Below are 18,629 nucleotides of genomic sequence, written 5' to 3'. Positions count from 1 at the left end.
GTAAGTAAAAGACACACATTTCATGCTGGTATTTTACAAACAAAATACCCATGTCACAGTGCTAGATTCCAAAAATTAATACATAAACAAGTGATTCAACTTAATTTCGTATTACCTTACACTTCCTGTCTCTTTAGCTTACTGTTACAGGTACATCAATGCTTTAGCCCTTTCTCATTGCATTCATATCGTTCGATTTTCCCTTCTTTCATAGTTTTTTTTTACCTCGCTCTTGGTCATAGTCTGATGATGGACTATGTGTCCTGGTCCCCTATAATGAGTGAGGGTGCTCTCCCACATGCAACCACGTGCAGAAATGAAGCACTGTAGCTCCAAGAGGAATTTTACTCAAAAGTATTTAAGTAGATTCCCCACTTTAAAAAAAAACACGTTTGTATTCAAGTTATTATATGTTGGCACGTTATTAACAAATGTACAGGATGCGGAAGTCCTCTTTGAAAAGTGGTGTACCACTGGCACCCCAATACCCTGAAGCCCGCTTGGGAAATTAAAGGAGCAGCTGCAACACTCGAATAAATAAAGGTTTCATATGTCTGACAAAGGAATAAAAATGCAGGCGACTAGCCTGAAGATATTTAAAAATTTAAGAAAATAGATGCCACATGTATTGCAGCAAACAAAGAAAAAGAGGTGCTGAAAACAATCTTGCTCCTTACGATGAAAGGAGTGCGCGGACGAAAGGGTTGAGTGATTAGAGATTTGGATAAAAGGAAGAGCCCAGTAACCCAATGTGGCAACCATTACAGCTTATTCATTGCACGGGACGGTTTATGCCCACGTAGAACAATCAGGCCAGGCCCAGTCTGGCATAGAACACTTGAGGCTTCACAGGTGCAAGGAATTAGCCAAGTGAAGCCTTGAAAGTATTAGGACCCAAACCAGCGCTGTTCTACGAGTGCTGGCCACGTTCAGCGGACGTCGCGTGCACTACCTCGGTAGTGCTGCACACGTCCGTTGAACGTTGCGGCCCCGCCCGCGCAATAGAACGTTCCGCACCAGCGCGGAACGTTCAGCGGAGGGGTTAAAGAAAAGCAGAACTTCCCTAGCACAATAACAAGCTTTGCCAAAGCCAACATGAAGCACAGCTGAGGGGGGAGATCAGTAGACTCGGGATGTGGCTGGACTTCAAGCGCTCCTTTGACCACCACACCAGGATTGTTGCCGGGAAATGTTTCGGAATATTGAAGGGCCTGCGGAAGATGCTAGATGTGCTCCCCGTAGCCGCCAGAAAAACCCTGGTCCATGCATTGGTAACATCCCGTCTGGACTATGGGAACGCTCTATATTTAGGAGCAAATGGGAAATGTATACAAAGACTGCAATGTATTCAAAACTCGGCGGCTCGCCTCGTTTTGATGCTGCCCAGGAAAGCTCCATCCAGGAACGCCCTCACAGTTCTACATTGGCTCCCGGTGAGGGAAAGAGTTCTTTATAAAACACTATGTATCAGCCATTGTATCCTGCAGGGAAGGGGACCCAGCTATCTACACAGTCTACTGGACCCTTACACCCCTACCCGGGCTTTGAGATCCTGGGAGACAGGACGGGTGAAAGTACTAGCAGTCAAGAGAGCAAGAATGGGAGGAAGATCGTTCCATTGGCTTGCCGCTAAACACTGGAACGACCTCCCTCAGTCACTTAGGTCAGAACCGCTGGACGGGACTTTCCGGATGAAACTAAAAACGTGGCTCTTCCATGTTTAGTGCCATGAACCTATACGCTTCTGTCTTTACACCAACATAGAATAGGAGGCTAGCTGCAACGTGGGGACATACTAATTAGTATAACCAGGTGCTTTAGAAAGGCATATATTATTATTATTATTATTATTATTATTTAGGGAGACAGCTGGAAAATACATGCACTCTTGTGGCAGGCTTAACCAATAAGAAATAATGCTCCAACAGTGAAAAGTAGGACACAAGTAAAGTGTTTTTGCTCTAGGATAGGGACAAACACAAGAAGAGGAAGTAAAGCCCCACACAAGTTGATAGACAAAACGCAAGCAATGAGAGTGACTATAAAACCATCCAATGGTAAGCAATGGGCGGACGGTAAGCAGAAAATAAGTCTTTTAACCAACAAACGGCGTGTGCTGCCTGGCAAGGAAGACTTAAAAATTGATGCATATCTATGAACGTAACAGGTATCCGAGAACAGTCTCCAAGGGAAGTACTGGGCTTGCGGCAGACACTAAGGACCTGCAGAGAATCCTACAGGAATTTAGTCAAACATTCTAAAAATGAATTCTCAAAGATTAACATTTAAATATAAATGTCAGATAAACAAAAAGTGTTAAAGACCAAAGTTAATAAAACAGAAAAAAGCTTGAAAATGTTTGAATCTGAATCATAATTAGAGCATTGGTTCCGGAGTGGGGAGGCAAGAGCAGGGGGCAGGGTTAATTTAAGGGTTAAGAGACAGGAGAAAGATTAGGTTTAGTGTGTGAGAGAGGTGTAGCTACAAGGCTTCAGGGTAAGGGTTACTCAGGGTCAGAGTCATGGGTAGGGTTAATGCATGGTTTAAAAGATTGGGTTAGGATCTGGAAAAGTGTTACCAAAATGTCTGGATCAGTTTTGGGGAAGCGTAGAGTAGGGTGGCTAATGCTGGAGGAATTGAATCTTGGTTTGGGGTTGGCATAAGTGTTTGTCTAGGTTGTAGTCTGTGCTATGGTTAGGAAAGTGTTATATTGTTAAGGTAAAAAAACTACATTTCAGACAACATGTCTGCATCGTGGAAAATCAAACCGAACATATGCATTTTGGTTAATCTTTTAGATTATATTTTCGCCCAACTGTACTTTCTAACATATGACCTTTCCTATCAGTGAGAATGTAAGATATTGCATGCTGTATTTAATTTGCACATCCTTCATGGGACCAAGTGTGGATGTTGTAGTCTAACAATGTGGCTAAGAGACACAGAGATTCCAGTCAAAGCAGAATATATGTACAGCATGATTCCCCAGCAAAGGCCCTACAATCCATACAACTGTGGAGAAACCATCACAAGATCAACTTAGGCATTCATCCATTTCAAGCAAGTAAACAAGAGATAATTCACACTGTGATTCCATTCATACGAGTAACTAGATTCTCCCCAGCAAGATGAAACTTGAATCAACATGGGCATACTGTATAATTAATACTCCTATGAGAAGCCGGTGGCGTGCTCCTCCATGCCATACTGAAAGCGATGCAATTGGCCCCGCAGTGCATTGCCTCAACATTGTAAATGCCTTAATAAATCTGTTGGTCCCCCAGGTGAAAATGGTCTGTAAACAGCCAGCTGCACTAAGTCCCTGTAGGATATTTCAATTATCAGACCATATGGACGCAAAGTAAGCGAGAAGTGGTTTAAGCACATGTTACACTTCCAGAAGAGGAACACCGTATAGATCTACGCGCACAGCACCATCCACTCAAATTAAGCCCGGTGGACTTCGTTCAGCATTCCACAGTCCGCTGTGCAATTAACAGGCATAATGTTACTCAAAGCGCCAAAGATCGGGAATAATACCGGAAACGGAGCACACGTACAATACCGACAAGGACAAACCGCCCAGTGCATGGCCACAAGTCAGTGAGCTGTAAAAAATGATGCATGAGGGAGTGAACCTTCACAAACTGCATTCAGGCATCTCTGCATTGCTTACCATGGGCAACCTAACCTGAAAAGGAAGTCCATCTACTGTCTCGTAGGTCGGCCATAGAACAAGTCACATGGCTGATCACTTAGAGACTGAAATTATACATTGGCATGCTGCTCGCTGCATGCCTGCTGTGGTAATTGATCCTGAGGGATGAAGGGGTCAGATCCAGTCAGGATGGGTGGTGCAACCTTCCCTGCCTTCAACTACATGTTCGTGCAAGGGTAGCATCCACCTAGGGAAGCATAGTCCTGCACTATCGTCATTCTAGCGGTCTCTTTTCACACACTCTTTTTTAAACTCCTTATGAGGACTTCCTACAGTGCTGGACACAGCTACTGATGGACGACTTCCGGCTCATTTCCTTAGAATTATTCTTCATGTTTACCCCCTTCAAAACTGTAATTAAAGCGGTTTAGATGTCTCTCCATCAAAACCTGTGCCCTTCCTACAATCCCTTGTGCTTCCCAATATACCTGTATTTTTAAAGTTGCCTTCTTATAGTGCTGTGAGCAACAACACATTCACACATTAAATGGAAATCTTTATGAGGCGTGGTTACCTTACACATCTTGCCCTGTACATACCTCTGTTGTCGGCGGTAAAAATGACTGTAAGCCTATTACCGCCACTCCATCTGGCAACGGCATCTGAACCACTGATATTTGAAAGAGACTATATATTATCTCCACACCGTATAAATATACCCTTGGTTTTATTTATCCAATTGAAAGCAGGATTGAACAGCACCTCATTCCAAATATAGAACCGTGGCTTGATCTTAGATGAATCTGCTAGATAACTATTCTTACCAGTGAGTAACCTTTACCCTTTCTGCTAAACGTTCACACACAGATTCTTCTAAACTAAAGAACTGAATCTTCAACAAATACACTTAGAAGGCCATCAAGAAGCAAGATTTCATCTGAGTAGGCTTTCGAGGCACAGTTTAGTAACGCCCGCCCAAGAACGATGATAGACAAGTTGTCTTGTGTCTAAGGCATGAACAACTCGGACATTGAAAAGGGTGCTAGTCCATGCTGGCTTATAGATGAGCTCCAATGTGCTTAATCTGCTCAAGAAATCCTCTGAAGAGCCATATGACCCATCGAATAACAGTCTACACATTTTCTACCATGTTGGCCAAACTTCTTGAGAATTTATCAATTAGTAATTATCATCATACTGGGAAGTAAACACTGCTTTAGACCCATCGCAGCTACAAACAATCTTTTAGACCCATCGCAGTTGGAAACAATCTTTTAGACCCATCGCAGTCGGAAACAATCTTTTAGACCCATTGCAGTTGGAAACAATCTCTTAGGCCCATTGCAGCTACAACAATCTCTTAGACCTATCGCAGTTGGAAACAATCTCGTAGACCCATTGCAGTAGAAAACAATCTCTTAGACCCATCGCAGTTGGAAACAATCTCTTAGACCCGTCGCAGTTGGAAACAATCTCTTAGACCCATCGCAGTTGGAAACACTCTTAGACCCATCGCAGTTGGAAACAATCTCTTAGACCCACTGGAGTAGGCCTTAACTGGAGTAGGCCTTTAGGGCAAAGTACAACACAAAACCCACACTTCTTGCAGTTATGGATAAGATCAAGCTGAGCTTGGGTAAGGGCGGGCCAGCGGCTCTCATCCTATTTGATCTCTCTGCAGCCTCTGGCACAGTGTCTCATTCCATTCTGACCATAAGACTGCATACAATAGGGATATATCCCAAAGCTTTGGACTGGTTCAAAGCTTCTTAGCAGAAATAACACAAGATATATTTAATTTAGTTTTTCAGAATGATCTGCTGCTTATACCTTTTTGTTGTTCTTTCTGCTGGCCAATTATCTTGTGGCGGGATACTCCTTGTGGAGTGATTTAGCATCGTAGAAGTTTACTTAAAATAACTCTGAGATTCCATTTCGGTGAGCCAAAAAGACAAGGACGAAAGGCATCAATATAAAGTGAAAAAGGCAATAAATATTGGAAACCACAGTGGCCACCTATTCATAAAGTCCAAAGTAGGTAGATTTCTTTCTCATTCAGTTAATTAAATCAAATGTTAAACTGGCAGCATCTCAATACCCAAATTATCCACCTGATATAAAAAGATCTTTTTTTAATTTAGTTTTTACAGGCTAACCCTGGAGATAAACTTCACTGCCAACTCTCAAGGTATTTTCAAGGATAAGGAAACATTCAGGTCCATCATAAATCCACACAAACTGTGGGGATAGCCATCTTACACTTAGAGGCACAGCTTCCACAACTCCACCCAATGTGGTGTACCAGCCAACAGGGACAGTAACATGGAACATCTGATGTAATATGCATTATGCAATGTCAGTAGCACGGACCATGGTTGTGAACCGTTTGTTGGCATGCCTGGTCATCTAACTCTAAAATCCTGGCTACACATCCTCGGCTGCCATAAGATCTTTTACTGTGCTATGAGTTAAGGTCTCCTTCAGCCCAGGTCGCCAACACTAGAATACTTGGAAATTAATGCTCAGTATCTATTTCGTCCATCTACGCTACTGTCCGTCGAACATTTCCTTCATATACTGTTATCATGTAGTTTTTTGTACTCCACATGTAATTCATACATTTGAAGCTATGCTAAATCTGTAATGCTATATATATATATATATATATATATATATATATATATATATATATATTTATCCACCAATTAGTTCACCGGGAGGTGCACACTTTGCACAGTTGGTGCCGGACAGTAGGGATGAACGTCCCCCTACTATTTAATTGATCACCAAAAGAAATTAATGTCCGCACTCGCTCAGTACGTTAGTTTGGGTTTTGTCTTGTTCACAGTGTTGCAACACTGTGAACAAGACCTGCGGTCGAAACGCGTAGGTGAAGGGGGCTGTATGTGAGTCTCTGGTTTAATAAACCCAAACTAACGTACTGAGCGAGTGCGGACATTAATTTCTTTTGGTGATCAAATATATATATATATATATATATATATAAAAAAAACATATCTACCTCAAATATCGTCCTACATACCGTTACGTATTTCTATTCATCCCACATTGGAACCCGTTGCACTTGATACTGTGCTAACTCTGTAAAGCGTTATATACACTTATACTATATTTTCGTCAAAAATGTATCTTCTTTATATCCTGATTTCTATCATAGATTTCTTATACATATTGTCACTATGTATCTGTACTTACTCCAAATGTAACTCATGCAATTGATGATATGCAAACATAAAATGGAAGGTGCACACAATTAGAGTCAAAAAAAGCAGTAATGTATTAAATATCTTTTTCTTTATTTAGTAGTATTCATTGGACATAGGCACAGCCAACGCGTTTCGTTCCATTTGCCTTTAAGGAACTTCGTCAGGGCAAAAGAATGTAATTCAGTGCTGTTACCAATGTTGGGCAAGGTTATAAGGATCAAACAAGCAGGTACCAATTGTGGGTCAAAGTCTTATGACCTGAAAAGACGGTGTCCTCAATAAAAGAGATGGGTCCAGTTGGGATCCTGAAGGTGTCTTCCAAATTAGCCAATGTTGTCTGGTGTAAGGTATGCGATTAGATGATATGCACAGTTGATTTATAGCTCCATGGGAGTTCTAGTAGATCTCGTGGGGAGTTTTCCAATATGACTCCTAACTTCGTTCTCCAGGAAGGGCCAAATGTGTAGGCGTAATCGCCACCAGTCTGTAAGCTGGTAGCGTGTTCGTGGCAATAACCACCAAGCACCTATTATAGGGTGCTCGTATCTCGTAATCCTGTTTCCCGTGGCGTCCTGGACTTGATACTGTGCTAACTCTGTAAAGCGTTATATACACTTATACTATATTTTCGTCAAAAATGTATCTTCTTTATATCCTGATTTCTATCATAGATTTCTTATACATATTGTCACTCTGTATCTGTACTTACTCCAAATGTAACTCATGCAATTGATGATATGCAAATGCTGTGATTCGCTCCGATACTTTTGGGTCAAGTTTGCACCATACAAAACTCGATAAATAAATAAAACGTGTGGAAAGTCCCCCTACTAGAGTGCTCCCTACAACAGTCACTCCCCACAATCATTCATCGCTCTGCACAGGCTCAACAGAACTATGCAGCCGATCAGCATACACCATCAATCACACTATACTTCCAACACTTTGTGAGAATTCATGGAATTGTGAAATCAGGAGGAGTTCTCAGGACACTTGAAAGTGCAAAAGTTTGAGGGAAGCAGTCTGCACAGGAAAAAGAACATATTCTAAGACAGAGTGGACTTCCAGTGCTTAGGAAAGGTCGAAAATGATCCCACGCATCACAATTGAGAGGCTCTGCAATTGTAATTAGAGCCTCATTATAATTTAAGGTAATTGTCCCATGGTTGCAAAGATCATGAACCATTGGCAAACACTGTCAAAAGTCAAAGGAAACCGAGGAGAATGACGTAACCTATTCAACTGTACATTTATAGGCAATGGACAGCACAGCAGACACTCTTCAATGAAGATGTACTTTTTCTGCATACATAGTTGTTTATCTGTTGAAAAACACTTCGATAAAAGTGGCTGAACATAGAGTTCAGGGATCAACCGTTGAGCATGCACGCACAGACCTCTACGCAGTAAATACGCAAAGGGTGGCTAAAAGATCCATGCACAATCTACAACGAAAGGGCGACGGAATTCGTAAAATATATGATTGGTATTCATAGCCATGAACGAGCAAACTAAGGCAATGGAGAAATGTCAATGTTAATTCATGCTGTGGGCAGGATAGCTGTCTACTGGAGTCATTAAACCACCACCACCACAGGCTTTCCTAGGTCATCTTCTATAAGTAATTAATCATAACATCAAAGTTATTGTATCATTTGTGAATTTGGATTTCTTTCTTTTTTTTTTAAGTGTAATAAAAATAATTAAAAGCAAGGTCCTTTATGCAGAGACCTACAGAGTCGGACGACTCAAAGCTCTTAGATGTATCCTTGCTCATGCGGAGCACAGGCCATGGCGGCCATACTGGTGAAGACGAAGCTGATCTGATCCATGAAGCGACAACAAAAAGATGTTTCTCAGCCACATGGAACCAACGAGGATGTTATGTGTCATCATGTTTTTTTTGCCATTTTAGTATACTTCTGTAAAACTATTAATAATTTTTTTTTTAAAATAAAAAAAGAGTAGGCCATAATTGTTGGAATGGTCCCTTCACCTTTTAGTAAAGTACAACTTGTCTCTCTTACTCAATCACTGATACTCATGTGAGCAGCTTGAGGGTGGATCAGTGTGTGGATAGCTGTAGCTATTGATCCGAAAGCACACTCCAAGAACAGGGCTCTTTAGCAATGAAAACAAAACCTCTTAAGATGTCTCTGTATGACACTGTACCAGCTTTATACCACGACAGCAAGATCCACGTTGGTAAATTGATGTCATGAATATATCCTCAAAAACTGGCATGATCCGTCTCTCACTGAGCGACGCTGGACACGCCTCCCTTATACGTTTAATAAATTCTGTCCAGCAGTGCAGGAGCAGACAAGGCACGAGCAGCTCATGGGCATCCTAAGTAAGTCCAAGTGCTCTGCAGTTCAAGTGATCCTCTCTTGATATCATCCCTATGATATCTGGCAAACAACCCCTAACCCTTCCCCTCTGTCCGCGGCGGTGCTGGGCAAGCATCAGCCGAGCGATCTAAAGTCAACGATTCAAGTAAGCTCACTATTTCTAGCCAAAAGATCCTGGACAGCAGACCTTAAAATAAGATCTGCAAAACCCTCCTCTACTTGGCATGGGAACAAATGTGCGAAAGAGACCGCAAACAGCCATAGACTCACTGCGACAGAGCAAGTATCCTCTCCTCTGCAGGGTGGCTTGATCAGAACACTCTATAATGGCTCAAAGAAGCCCAGAGACACTTCAGCTGAGGCGAGAGCAAGCCCAGCCCTGGAAAGGATGCATCATCTTCTAGCACTGCCTTCATAACTCTGCACACCCTTGGAAATGCAAGTTTTTCTCTCAAACTTGCAGTGATTCAGCCTGGTGGCATTTTTATGACACCTCCTGAGTCACAGAGCAGCACTGTACGCAGGTTCCAATGCACTCCAGCTACACTCGCCTCCAGTGACTCGACGTGTGGTCCAGAGGATGACTCCATCCTCAGAGCTGCCAAGGCCTCTGCCCGGCCCACAAGGACAGGAGTGTAACCGATGTGCAGCTCAGGTTTCCACTGCCCAACCCTCACAAGCTGTGAAATGCCACAGTTCGCGAGCTGACATCACCAGATGTTATTTGTTAACCACAGGATATTTCGCATCTGAGGAGAGAGTTGGGCTTCAGACTCACTCGGATTGCGGTTTCTCCGGAGTGACGCTGAAATAGGATTTCACAGCAGAGCCAGTTTGAAGTATCCACACGGCATTAGTAATTTCAATATCTAACAAAATGTCCTCCAATGAAAACCTTCTGATGAGCTGCCATGTTTGTAGGTTCTCTTAAAGGAGGATGAATTCTTTGGGTCTGGCCCAACACACACACCTTCTAAGAGCAATGCCCATCACCCAGTATGCACAAGCAGGGGGTGCAAAATATGCTTAATTTATTTTATTTGCTTATTGTTAATAGAGTCTACCTACATTTGAAGCGTTGTGAACATGACTTGAATTTTATATCTTACTTTTCTTGATTTATAGCACAAAATGTGTTCTATTTAATTAGGGAAACCTGCCAACAATTACATTACGATATTGTACAGAGCGTTGTCTCATTTTGTTCCTACATCTACTAAAAATAGGAGCTCCTTAATCCTATGAATTAGAACATTTGAACAGTACGAAATAATTTGAGGAGTGGGTGCCTTTAAATCAATGTATTTCATTTTGTTAGCTGTCTCCCACGAAATTAAACCATCAGATATGCCTTCACAGCGTGGTGTCAGTTCAATTAAACCGAATTTTAGACGTTTTTACTGCCAGATGCAAAACTCCCAAAATGACGTGTGAAGCAGTAAAATACTTACAGAAAACAAACAAGCTTTGCTATACAGGCATTGGCTTTTGCTTCTTTTCGACGTCTCCCAAAAAGTCTTTATTTAGCCTCTGTACGTAAATATCTCCATATTTGGTCTCATTTTCCATTAAGTGAACTCCTAAAGTATAGTTTGTTCCCAAATGTTTGAGCGTGAGGGTTACAACTTCCAGATGGTTTAAACAACACTGTTTCAGTTGCCCCAACCTCTCAAACACTATTACGCATACAGACCCCAACAGCTACTGCCAGCACTGGACGGCATGGATTAAACATCAAATAGGAAACCCCAAAGGCTACAAGAAGGACTCTAAGATCCAGAGGGGCCCTGCTTCAGACCCTCCATCCGTGCATACAGACCCACGTTAGGGGGACCTTCTTTGTGGAACTGATAACCAAACGATGGAACCCTCTATCAGCAAGAACAAGGAAGCCCAACAACCACCAGAAGTTCAGAAGAGCTGTAAAGACCTCGGCATCACCTTCCACCCAACACCACTAGATCACACACTCTACGCACAAGGAACTGCTGTAGGAGGATGAGTAGGCATGCATCATCTACCTTACACCTCTTCAGCATCATTGACATGCCTAAGCGCACTTACAAGTAAGCAGCGACGCAATCAGCACACCCGCGTGACCTCATACCCCACACTCAAGGCTTCCTACACAGATCACACTATAAACGTAAACTACCCAAAACATGCATACACGAGGTTGTCTATTTTTTGGTATACATTTTTGTTTTTGAAATTTTCATTATACATGAAAAGAACTGTAATGCAAAGTACACCAATCCAACATCAATATAGTACTAAATCAGATACCAAGGAGGGACAAAAGAACTTTAGAAAGTATGAATGAAAACAGAAAATAAAATCCAATAAAGGACAAAGGAGCCTTTTCGTTTTACAAATACAGTTTAAGCAATGCCTAAGGTAACCTTTGCTCACATATGACACACAACTCACGAACACACGAATTTAGTCACCAGCCTCATTTTCCCAGATTCAAATCATAAATGGAAACACACCAATCGCCATCACAATTGCACGGACAAGAGTACTATACCCCACATACAAGAAAGATAAGTAGAGTTTACATAGGTTCAAAAGTGGACCCCAAAAAGAATAACAAAAAGAAAAAAAAATGGACCCCAAATCTCATTGAATACCTGGATTTGATCTTGAACCTTGTAGACCCTACGTTCACTTGCAGCTAATCGATAAAGTTCAGCAAGCCATTCTTGATGCGTGGGCTTCTGTGCTGTACGCCAATGCCGTAGTATGGCGAGGAGACCGATGCCAATTATGGAGGATTTTGAAATAGGTGTTCTCTAAGCGTACTTCTCTGAGAGAGGACTCATGATACTCTAGGATTTCCTTCCAGTCATTCTCTGAGTATTCTACATCCAGCCGCTCCTGCCTCTCTCTCTTAATCTTGGAGGCCACAAAAGTAGTACGAAGCGCCTATGAAGTAAGGAAGACAAACCGATTTCATTTTGCTTGCCTGAGTGTCATTGAAAAAAAGGTCCATTCAATTTGCAAAACTTTAAGTTTGTGTTTCTGCTTTAAGTGAAGGGTGTGCATCAAAATATAAGTAACTGTTTCCTTAGGTTTTTGAAAATATCCCTGCTGCATAGAAGGCCGCCCCCAGACTTCAGCCTACGCGGCTGATGTACAGAAAGAGCGGGAGCCCAACAATGGCAGCTCTGCGCTGAGACAGACAGACAGAGGCCATCAACTGACTTCAAAAGATCTCAAGCCACAGACTATATCCTTTGTCAATAAAGAACTTTTGTACGGTGGGTATGCTGGCAAGAACGGGACCGGGAAACCACACTACCCCCTCTGGCTTCCCTGATTAACCAAAGTATACACGGCTGACACAATATCACTGTCTTCCTGTGCCTCAGACATTCAAATCTGGAACCAATTCCAGTTTGAAACAGGCTTAAAAGCGGAATAAACAGAAAACTAGCATAGGCTAAGCCAACAGATCTGACATTGGCTACCAGAATTTGGATCTGTCAATATTTATTTTATCTTGGATTTTGGAACGCGTTAAGGTTGGTAAGCTGCTGGTCCCTCAATGTAAAAAAGAAAAGAAATTGAACAAAAGCAAACAATATTTTTGGTCTCAAGAAGGACACACAATTACGGTGGTCACTGGCACATATGGAACTATTTTGTGTGTGGATGTGCCCCATCAGAAAGTGCCATCACCCACAGTGAAGATAGTCAATTACAGGCGTAATGATTCGCTGAATCGTGCTTTTTGCTGTAGTGGGCAGAAGAAAAATGTGAGTGACACAACAGCAGACCTATAAATGAAGAGGGCTGGCTAAAACCGGCGAAAAGTAAACATACAACACAGAAAATAAAGACCAGAAAGTCTGTTTGAAAATGAGCCACTTTGCCATGGCGTTCAGTCAGAAGAGAGGGGGTGGGCAGATGTGGTGGGCGCCAAAGCATGAAGTAGGAGAATAGAGTCCCATGTTGTAAAACAAATGATGCATACAAGGGCAGTGGAAAGGTACGGGCGGCTGTGTTGTCTGTGAGCAAGGCTGGATGAGGAGATGCTCTTTTAAAAGTAAACTACAGTTTTTAAATGTAACCAGCTGCATGTAAATGGGAATTCCTGCTCGTAGCGGAAGTGTTTGTTGCACACCTTTATCTTTCAAGAGGTGTTAGTAAACAGGGAATGGAATAAGGGAAGGTGTGCCTGTACTGTTACTGCAACATTTGAGGCATATTCCTAAAAGTTTCAATTCACAAATAATTCCACTAGTGCTCTTGAGAAGCTGCAAAAGTCACAGCATCCCCGGTGCCCTGGCATATGTAGAAATGTACACATAGGTAAAGGCTGAAGAAAGCGCAACCACGTGTGAGGAAGCTACTCTGGTCCCAAGCAGAAGGCTGGATTCAACTTGAGTGAGTGCCCATGTCTGTTTCTATGGAGGCTGGTGCCATGGGAATGGCCCCCACATCTAAGAAACAAATCAATCAATCACAGAATTTGTATAGCGAGCTATTCACCCGTGAGGGTCTCAAGGCGCTGGGGAGGGAGTTTCATAATGGCTCCTTACTGGCAGAGCCCTGACTTCTACGTGCTCCTGCCTGCATCGCCCAGCCCTGGTCTGCCTGGTGTACTAGGGAGGTAAATAGTACTCTCTCGTGACCCAACGACTCCAGCCATCAACCAATAGGTTTGAATTAACCATCAACACCATTCTATTCTCCTAGTCGATCCCTTGCTCTGCATGCTCCCATTGTGGACTAGCGCCTAGATGCACCTCGCACGTGCACTTTTCAATTGTTTTTCAACTCATCTTACCCTAACAGGTGCCCATTTCAAAATAGAGCACATTTACAATTACTAACTGTTCTTGTTTTCTCCACAGACAAAACATTTTTACCTGTGGAGAAAACCCTTTCCTTACAAGCCCACCAATTTAGGGGACCAAGACTGCAAACTCAGACCGAGCAAACACCTCTTTTCCCCAGTGTACCCACATGGAAACACCTCCAATTCACCTCTGTAGGGAGATCTCGTAATCCCTGCCTTACAGCAAATTTAAACAAGCATTGGTAATGCATCAGTTACGCCTATGTAATAAATAAAGAGCTGTGTTCATCAATCATCTGAAGGAAGTAAAGAGGTGATGCGCAAGGAGACTACCGGTCAACTCTACGTAAACTATACAAGTAATCAGAAAGAAAAGGACACCACACAATCACGAGTTAAGTAGCACCTGGCTGAGAAGAAAATCCCATCAGCCCACCACGCTGGCGGAGCATCCTCATCTGGGAGCTGGTAATAGTAAATCTGTGCCGCCAACCCAAAAGTTGGGTGACTTTGCAGTACTAGATTTCAAACCAATGGTTGGCCCAGCCAAGTGTGATCTCAAAAAGTGGTGCTGATAGTGTGCAGTGCAAAGTGAATGTGAGAATTAAAAATGGCTACAAGGACAAAAAAAATGTTTAATTGGGATTGTCCTAGTGTCAAGATTAAAAACAAAGCCTGATAGTTTGAAAGTATAACTATCTTATGGCAATAGGTAACAGGTAATAGATCTAGAATGGGGGGAGAGGCATAAAGAGCTAATAAACAGGCAGAAAAAAAGATGCACATTCAGATCAAAGCAAGTCGATAGCAATTGGAATAGGCAAAACAAGTGTAATAAATGGCAGAGATGCACATTGCACAGACAATACAAACCTGGGTAACTAGGCCAGACTGGCCATAGCGGGCATTGGACATTTCCCAGGAAAGCGGTGCTACAATATCGTCCCTCAGTAACAAAATCAGCAGTGCACCCACCTCCTCCGCCCCAGCCCGCAGAGGGTTGGGCAATACTCGCAGTTCAAATCCAACACATTCACCAGGGCACTGCAGAGCGCTCAATCTCTGCCAGGGTAACTGCCACCAGGCAAATCCAAAATGTTCAAGTCCAGGTATCTTGGGGTATGGCAGAAAGGACCAGGACCACCATCAGGTCAGCCCCCCTCCTCCTACGAGACCAGTGTCCACACAATTCAACACCCCTCAATTGGGTCAGCTCAGTAAATCAGTCCACATTTTAGGGTAGCCCCTTTTTTCTGCTGCTAGAAATTCTGCCACCTCCAGGAGTGGGTTTTTGATCGGGCATGCTGGTGCACGGTGGAGAGAAAAAGAGGCCGAACCCTTGCCTCTCAATGCTTTAAACGCTTCCGTCCCTGGCGCATCTCAATAACATCACAACCCTCCTTTTAGGCGAAACAGAAGAAGGACTTCCCACTATGGCTCATACACATGGAACAACTAATGGCACCCCTCGGCTATTTGCAGGGGTCACATGGCCAAGAATCAGGCATGATAAAGGGTGATAAAGAGGGTATAAGCATCAATAAACGGATCAGAAATGAAAACAGGTACAGAGAGCAGGAGAAGAGCGGATTAAAAAGCCGCGAGAAAGAGGCAGGTTAATAGCTTGGAAAAGGGCACTGAACGATTAAGAAGAACAGTGCAGAGAGCTGGTGAAAAACAGAGGGAGAGGCACAAAGAGCAGATTGAAATGCAGAGAGAAAAAGGTACAATCAGATCAAAGTAGGTGGATAGCAGTGGAAACGGGTACAAAAACATGTAACACATGGCAGGAAAGAATGATGCACAGAAACAATGAACCTGGACAGAGAGAGTGAAATAGAGAGACCGGGGTGGGGGGTGAGGTGGAAGCTTCAAGGCGCTGGAGTCAGAGGACTGGTCGCAAGTATGAAGGGGCTAGGCTAATCACCTGCTAAATTTATCTCTTTGCTCATTATAGTAGTGATGATTGATAGGTAACTGCAAATGTTGAGTCCTAATGTACAGCAAGTGCAATGGAATTAAATCCATGGTATGTAAACCAAACTGTTCTTGGTCCAGCTGCTGTCCAATAAAGGATTGTATTTTATAATGGAAAAAGCTTCTGAAAATGAATCACACCTACTGATTTGGAAATATATGTAGAGAGGATTCACATTTCACTCTACAGTTGAATGGTAGGCAATCTCAACATGCATTATGAAGCAAAAGAATCTTATTCTTGTTGGTAGCTAAACCTGCGAAACCTTCACAGGGAGGTGCGTTGTGGAGTTCCGTCAGGAAGTAAAATCACTTCATCGAGATAAGCCCATTGGGAATCTCTTCTGTGCCCGACCCCAACCCAAACATGTTCGCCGAGTAAATAGTTAATACATCAGGAGTCATAGAAGACAAAGCATAGCAGGACTTTTGAGAGACAACATGTCTTGCACAATATAACAAACAGAGAAAAATTATTTACTGGCATAACAAAGCGCATAAATATCGCCAAAGCTTGGTCTACACACGGTTTCTTTTGAATGACTACGATAGATCAAAATACGAGGAAGGGTATCCGTGTGAATCAGAAAGTATGACACCTTCTTCAAAGTCCTTACATGTGTGCATCTTACGCTGTCACAGGTTTATAGGCAATCAGCAGCATTTGCTGCCATCTCCAGTTTCCACTCTGGAGAATTTACATCGTTTGCTCATCACTTAGCTTCTGAAAGTCTATGATGTTCACAACAAAATGTATGATGTGGTCTACTTATGGCTTCATATTTGGTACAGTGAGCAGAACATCTGATACTATATTCTATAAGGTTCCTGGCTGCACGCTTACACTTCCAGCCCATGGTCAACCGTTCATATACGGTCATTATTTCAGTAGGTCTCATGCAAGGCGTTTGCCTCCGATATATATATTAAGTAATATTTCATTTGTTGCTGTGTCAGCATTTGATTCCTCTAACGAGTTATAAACGGATGCAGAAGGCAGAGCAGAGACATCTCCTGCCTTTTACCCTCTCACTCAGTATTTTTGGTTTTAATGTAGCAAGTCTTACTTCTACTTCTGCTTGGATGTGTCCTGAAACTTCTTCAGTGTTTCCCCATCTTCTGCAATGATGGAAGTCTAGGACATTCCTCTCCCTACACATTTAAATTGACTTGACGGAGAGCTTTAAGCATCTGTTTAATCAAGCATTGGCAACAAGGAGCATGGGAGAAGCCCACGAGGGAGAAAGAACAAGGAGCATGGGAGAAGCCCACGAGGGAGAAAGAACAAGGAGCATGGGAGAAGCCCACGAGGGACAAAGAACAAGGAGCATGGGAGAAGCCCACGAGGGAGAAAGAACAAGGAGCATGGGGCAGGGGAAGTGCATAAGGGAGAAAGAACAAGGAGCATGGGAGAAGCCCACGAGGGAGAAAGAACAAGGAGCATGGGGCAGGGGAAGTGCATAAGGGAGAAAGAACAAGGAGCATGGGAGAAGCCCACGAGGGAGAAAGAACAAGGAGCATGGGGCTGGGGAAGTGCATAAGGGAGAAAGAACAAGGAGCATGGGAGAAGCCCACGAGGGAGAAAGAACAAGGAGCATGGGAGAAGCCCACGAGGGAGAAAGAACAAGGAGCATGGGAGAAGCCCACGAGGGAGAAAGAACAAGGAGCATGGGAGAAGCCCACGAGGGAGAAAGAACAAGGAGCATGGGAGAAGCCCACGAGGGAGAAAGAACAAGGAGCATGGGGCAGGGGAAGTGCATAAGGGAGAAAGCCGCACAGAGCTTAGGGAGAGGAGGGAGAAGTGCACAGTTCCTAATTGTAAACGTATAAGTGCCTGGGCATGTATTTATGTTTAGAAGCCCACAGCAGGCACTACCCAAGGAAGTGGTGCCAGATACCGAGGCTGTGTAGTGTTGATTCCACCTCATGTCTCTATAGATCACCACCAGACACTCTCTTCCTCTTTCTCTTCCTGTTGCAGGTCATTTTCCAAATATACATTAACCCCTAGTTACGGTTTTCCAATTTTTCTCTTGCTCCTTCATTCTCTCATGTGCTTTTCTCTACCACGCTCTGTTTCAAAGTTTATTCAGGAAAAATAAGTGCTGGTTCTTTTAAGTCAGTGCCGGTGGCCCCACCTGTAAACACCGGCTCAAATTAGGTACTGGAGGTATATTATGGAGAGTGGAACACGGCGTGCAGGAGTGTGGGGTCTCTGGTGGAAGCACACAAGGAAGCATGAAATGTGGAGCAAGGGGAGAAGTGCAGGAGAGAGAACCACAATGGGTGGGGGAGGGGTGATTTTCAAGAGAAAGAGGACAGAACAGAGAAAGTAACACTGAGCATAGAGGTGATGGTGATCTACCGGGTAAGTGCAGAAGGGAGACAAAAACAGAGCATGGGGGCAGAGCTGCTCTGCAGGGAGAGCAGCCATGGAGGGAGAGAGCAACATGGAGCATTGGGGTTGGGTGAAGCAAAAGAGAGGGGGAGAATGACACAGAATAAGGAGCAGAGGAAAAGAACATGAGGAGGGGAGAGAGCTGGAAAAAATATGCATTCTCATGGAGTGCTTAACCATAAAGAAACAAGCATTTGCAATGCAATTGTCT

The 18,629-nt window shown here is 43.2% G+C and overlaps 1 protein-coding gene across 1 annotated transcript in view; it reads right to left on the bottom strand.

Moving 5' to 3' along the window:
* The window catches only part of LOC147668304 (talin-2-like), a 1,432,932-nt gene that overhangs the window by 697,541 nt on the left and 716,762 nt on the right, over nt 1-18,629 (bottom strand). The gene's annotated exons all lie outside the window — the stretch shown is intronic.

Source organism: Lissotriton vulgaris, unplaced genomic scaffold, assembly GCF_964263255.1.
Source record: "Lissotriton vulgaris unplaced genomic scaffold, aLisVul1.2 SCAFFOLD_325, whole genome shotgun sequence".
In the NCBI taxonomy this organism is placed as follows: Eukaryota; Metazoa; Chordata; class Amphibia; order Caudata; family Salamandridae; genus Lissotriton; species Lissotriton vulgaris.
The sequence above is the reverse complement of the archived record's forward strand: the minus strand, read 5'-3'. Positions and strand labels throughout refer to the sequence as shown.